Source organism: Crinia signifera, chromosome 3 (genome assembly GCF_055691185.1).
Source record: "Crinia signifera chromosome 3, ASM5569118v1, whole genome shotgun sequence".
In the NCBI taxonomy this organism is placed as follows: domain Eukaryota; kingdom Metazoa; phylum Chordata; class Amphibia; order Anura; family Myobatrachidae; genus Crinia; species Crinia signifera.
The window spans coordinates 342,350,613-342,356,803 of record NC_139219.1 but is presented as its reverse complement, the minus strand read 5'-3'; the positions used below and the strand labels follow the sequence as shown (position 1 = coordinate 342,356,803).

Below are 6,191 nucleotides of genomic sequence, written 5' to 3'. Positions count from 1 at the left end.
CACAATGTGCAAACACGTTACTAAACAACAACCCCTCACAATGTTATCAGAACAACTACCCCCTATACCAAAATCTTTTATAAACTGTGAATCCACATATATAATATATTTGTTAAAATGTGGGTGTAACCTTCCCTATGTTGGAAGAACAACGAGATGCTTGCGAACTAGATTTATGGAACATAGACGAAATATACTAAAAGGTTTCGAAAAACATAGTGTATCTAGACACTATAGAATCAAGCATAACTCCAATCCAACATGTTTATCCATAACAGCTTTAGAACATATAGCCTGTACTCCACGAGGTGGAGACCGTTATAATCTACTCTGCAAGAGGGAAATCTATTGGACACTGAAATTTAATTCTTTGCACCCAGATGGATTAAATGAGACCATCGAGCTCAATACAGTTGTATAATTTCTTTTTGTCTTTATATATGGTGTTATTATTATTGTTAGTATTATTATAATAATTTTTTCCATTATCAAATTTGTGTTCTCTCTCTATATATATAATGTAAAATGATTCTCTGTTTCCATACACAAAGACTTGTATAACTATTCTCTTATCTCTGATGAATTGAATATATCTCCTAGTTACATATACTATTGAATTATCCAGAATGCCCCATCTGTATATGTGAAAATGTTCTATTCTCCTTACTCTCCAACTAGACACAGTTCTGATCTCCTGTATGGGGATTGGACTATCGGGCGCTGATATGATAGCACTTGTGGCTGTTGTCATGACAGCGCGGCGGACGCTCGTCCGCGCTATCTGATTCGCCTGGGTCTGTCGCGTGTTACGTGACAGAGACGTATTGACGTCTTTTCCCTGGTGTCTTAGTGGCGTGGGGGACGCCCGCTCTGTTGCTGGGATACGACGCGAGTCACGTGATATCACGTGACCGCGTCTGTCACCTAGCAACGCGATAGATGTGTGCCTGCGACCTGGAGACGCGTACGCCGCCGAATCTGCCGGTACCGGCAATCGGCACTTGGCGGTGAGACGTGCACAGTGCTGCAGATACATATACTGTTTTCTGGACCCGAACAAAATTTTTATGTGCCTTATACAGGCGATCGATACTTCAATTACGCTGTGTCAATATTACAGATCACTTCCGGGTCATGTGACCCATACAAGCGGGGTTATGCCCTTCTGTTTACACCCAATTTTTTATATATCTTTGTATATGTTTATCAAAACTTGTATTTGTCATAAGCGATTGCCTCCTATAGAGTTTATTAAATATATAGTTTTATTATATACACGGTTCTCCCATGAAAAAAGTTTTTAGCTACCAATTAACAGACAGGTGAATCACCTAAGCAATTAACTATCAGGTATAAAAAGCATGCCTGAGAGCCTACAAACACTCATATCTGCTCCTGATGAAGCCGGGTTATCCGGGGAAACGCGTTGAGCAAAAGCAATCCATGCTGCTGTGAAAACCTCCATCCACTGTTATCAAGTGACAAGTCCGCTCTCCCACAGTTGGTTCCCTTCAAATCTTCTGGATTCAAAAATCTTATGGGATACAGCTTTATTCCTAATCATCCAGCTACCACTTAAGAGGACACCACACTGGGATATCCTGAGTCCTTGAAATTATAGGACATTCCCTATGGACATTCCGTCACAGATCCTGGTTTCCACCAATGACCAGACAGAAATGGGATGGTAATATACAGCAATAATATCATTTTATATCTATCCAAGCAGCTACAATTATCAAGATAATTAATATAATATACTGAGGTATTCTTACCTACTGTCTTGGACTGTTGCTTTAAAGTGATTCACCTTTTTAGCATATAATTTTTATTATTGTTTTTATGTCATAATAAATTGTTATACCTTTTTGAGAACCGTGTACCATTGTATTATTACAGCCAGCGCTGGCACATACCCTTTCTTTTTTCCTTATATACTATCGGGCCTGACAAACCCTTGTGCCAGCTGCTGTATGATAGCGCACCACACAATCTACTCCAAATAGGCTCATGTTGTAGCTGAGGGCCAGGGCTTTCCAATGAGCTCAGCCCCGCATTGCTAGCCCCCCGGGAACCGGAGATACCGCCAGGCAAAGCTGGAACGTTTTCCCCATAGGATAACATGGGACCCGCTAATTTCGACCCAAACCCGGTTCCAACGGCTGCCAGTACCCCATCCGGCATCAGAGAAGCTCGAGACCTTCAACCTGATACCAGGCTGGTCCATATGGGTTCATTGGTTCTAGAGATATTGCGGGTAAACCGATTTTTTTTTTTCATTTCTGAAATTTAATTTCATAGCTGTTCATTTTTGAGGACCAAATGGCCTAGTTTCACGCGACCAAAATCATACGAAGCCCACATGTAAATGGGTCAGTTAGTTCCAAAGATATAGCTGGTTGTTTAAAGGGGGGAGGGTATTCTCTCCCCCTCACACCAGAAAATGCAGGGACTAGGTTGGTGTAAAAAGGGCCAGCCAGGAATGCCCCTGCATGATCCTGGGACCATATTCCCGGGTAAGTCCCTGCATTTTCTGGTGTGCAAGGGGTATTATTTCAAATAGCCGGGACCTTCAGTGCTCTGAATACAGGTCAATGGCTGTCGTTTCTGCCTGGCGGCGGCTTTCCCCCAGTTACCGCAAGCATGTATTCCCCTTTGGCAATGAGCATGTAATCTCACATGGCAATGAGCATGGAACCCCTGGCAATGAGCATGTAGGTAAGCAGCACTTATGTAGCATAATTCTGAATAGGCATTATGGTGTTTGGCATAATACTTAATAAACATTATGGTGTGTGCCTTAACATGTAATGGGCATTATGGTGTTCATTTTTTATGTGCGCTTTTGGCGTGCAATGCCCATGTTTATGAAGCATATTGTGCATTATTGTTCAATCTGGTATAGTGTGTATTTTGGCTTAATCCATGTGGCAAAATATGAATTTTGCATTAATCTGTGTGGCATAACGTGAATTTTGACTCAATCTGTGTGCCATAGTGTGAATTTTGCCTCAGTCGGCATGAATTTTGGCTCATTCCATGAGGCATAATGTGTAAGAGACAAGTACAGTATAAGGGGGGGTACTTGTGTAGTTTCACGACACCACTAGATAGGACAGATAGGATACTAGATCATATACGATTTAGTATGTGATTTGACATAAGATATCGCATAAGATATAGTATAAGATTTACTATCCATTTCATTACCCCACTATCCACTAGGGCGTGGAGTTGATTTTATATAGCGTGGCGAGCGCAGCGAGCCACCGAGCCCGAAGCGTGGCGAGCGGACACGGATGTTGTTTCAAAGCAAGTCACCAATATCGCATTGCCATTTGCATGCAATTCCATAAAATACATTCTGTGTACCCTCGCGGGGCTCGCTGCGCTCACCACGCTTCGGGCTCGGTGGCTCGCTTGGCGTCGCCACGCTATATAAAATCAACTCCACGCCCTAGTGGATAGTGGGGTAATGAAATGGATAGTAAATCTTATACTATATCTTATGCGATATCTTATGTCAAATCGCATACTAAATCGTATCCTATCTAGTGGTGCCGTGAAACTACACAAGTACCTAAGGGGGTTACTATTGTGTTGCATGATTTGTAGAAGGGGTATATGGTGTGGTAAACTTAGGTGATCGCATAAAAGGTTCTGAAATGTTGTCTACCAAGTTTCGGTTTTCAGTATTTTTTATGACTGGAGTGCCGCCTCACCCCGCAAGTATCTTAGGACATCGGCGTCCTGCGGGTGCACCTTTGGAGGGCACCCACCAATATATCTCCCTGCATTTTTCCTATGCCAGGCATATATAATTAGTTGAAAGTTTTTACACAAATAGAGACACACCCATGAGCAGACCACCCAACCAGAACGCTGGTCACGCCCCCCCACATTATTAGCAGATGCGTAGGGTGCAACCAGGGCACCCGGAGCAAGCTCATGTCATGGCACCCCCTATATATATATATATATATATATATATATATTATATGGGGCACCATGTATGTGTGTGTGTGTATATATATATATATATATATATATATATATATATATATATGTGTATATATATATATATATATATATATATATATATATATATATATATATATATATATATATATATCCAGAGAAAAGGGGATGTATGGTGCCACCTGTGTTTCTGGACTAATATGTACCCTAGTAATTGGGTTATGATAGGTAACCTTTAAAAAAGGGGTTGTCAGCTGGCCTTTAAGAAAAACACCTTGGTAAGGGGTGTATACAGAAATAGCAGCAAATTGGATAAAGGCAATAGCGACTACATATACCTATACAAGAAACGTATCCGTTTGTAAAATACAAAAGATTTTATTTAAGTACAAAGTAGTGCACAATAGCAATATTTAAAAGGGCAAACAATGAGTCAATATAGAAAAAACACCTACTATGTAAAATATGTAAAATATGCGAATGGGTATAAAACGGCCTACATATGAGATCGCTAAAAAAAGGGGGGAGGGGGGAGAGATAAATCTATAACAAATATATATATATATATAACAGGATAAAGGAGAAAAACGTTTTTTTAAAAACAAGCTGATATGGAGTATCACTTATCTAATAGGGAGGAGTCAGCAGGCTGTACCCAACGCGTTTCGTCGCAGAGACTTCATCAAGGGGTGAGGGAGATATGTGCCTGATGCTCTATTTATACTGTATGGGTCTATTGGACATAATTATGAGGTCACATCCTGTGGGATGTGCCTATTGTTTCTAAATTGAACAGAATCACGAGAAACTGCCTAAATTCTATCTAAGTATTTCAGTGATAAATCCCTGATGCTCAATATATAAAGCATTGTAGATAAAACACATAGTAAGTAATAGAAAACACATTTAATTGCGATCGTGGGTGCGATGCCCCACTTCCGGCGGGCGGACGTCACGTCCGCCCCGCTTCCTGTGTGCATATATTGTTCACAGATTGTTCACTTCCGCCACTCGTCGGCGGAAGTGTAAGCATGCCCCACTTCCTTCTTGTTGTGGGCTGCTTTTCATTCGCTGTCGCAGATGTCAGTCATTACTTTGCCAGGCACTTGGGTTTATTCTGATGTATTCTGGTGTATTGTCTCCCGGCGGCGGCCATTTTGTTGAGGATTTCAGTATCCTTTTCATGGCTAAACGACCATCTTTCTGGAGTCTATTATGCGGATTCAGTGCTCATATTCATTTTAGCTCATGGGTTTGTTGTGGCGATTTCACTTAGAACATAGGGATGGAAAATGAAATATATTAATATAAATTCATGGTTGTATTTGAACATTTAGCGCAGTATATTTTCAATTGAAGTCAATTATAAAAAATATTAAAAATATAGGAATATAAGAACATCTATAATTACATGATAATAAATAGATATAAGCATATAATTATGAATAGCAGCGTTTTGAGAGGCAGTGATGAAAATATCAAACTCATATAGCAGCAGTGTGGTAATAGCATAGCTATGATAGCGTGTGAATCGATGTGAATAGTGAGTGCTTCGATATTTGTATGGCGATGGCGCCTACATATAACAGCAGTGATAATGGAAATGTGAACATCATTTGAGTAAGGATAACATGGTGAAGAAAATGTTTTTATATACATTTTGTGAGAAATTGAGTCTATGGTGATTATTTTATTGATATAAAGAGGGGAAATACATAATATAAGAGAGAGAAGGAGAACACAAAAGAGAAGGGAAAGGATGAGCCCTGGTGTCAACAGTTGTCCTTATCATGAGGTTTTTCCTTCTTTGTACTGTCTGTACATTACAGAACCTGTTCTTCTCAGGTGGTCACCCGTCCTGGTACTGAACAGGCCCAGACACTGCTTGGCTGCCAAGATCGGATGGGTTTGGGCACTGCCAGCGTGGTATGACTGTAATGTCTTTTTCGTGTGCCCAGAACCTCTCGGACCTGAGTGCCTTATTGCTCGAAAAAGAAGAGATAGAAAGAAAGAAAAGAACAAGAAAGGGAAGGGGAGTGTTGAAATGGGGGTGGGGGAGTGAGTGAAAGGAGTTTTTTGGGGGGGAGTGTGTGGACATGAAGAAGTGTAGTTTACAGGACCTTTACAGAAATGGAGCGATTTCATATCCCTCGTTAAGACCATTTGGGTGCAATGTCTGGAGCTGGAATATCCAGTACATTTCCCTTTGTGAT

General features: G+C 40.7%; 1 pseudogene; it reads right to left on the bottom strand.

Annotated features, from left to right (window-relative positions):
* Positions 1–5,798: 5,798 nt before the first annotated feature.
* LOC146066024 (5S ribosomal RNA) lies at positions 5,799–5,918 on the bottom strand (annotated as a pseudogene).
* Between the last annotated feature and the right edge of the window lie 273 nt (positions 5,919–6,191).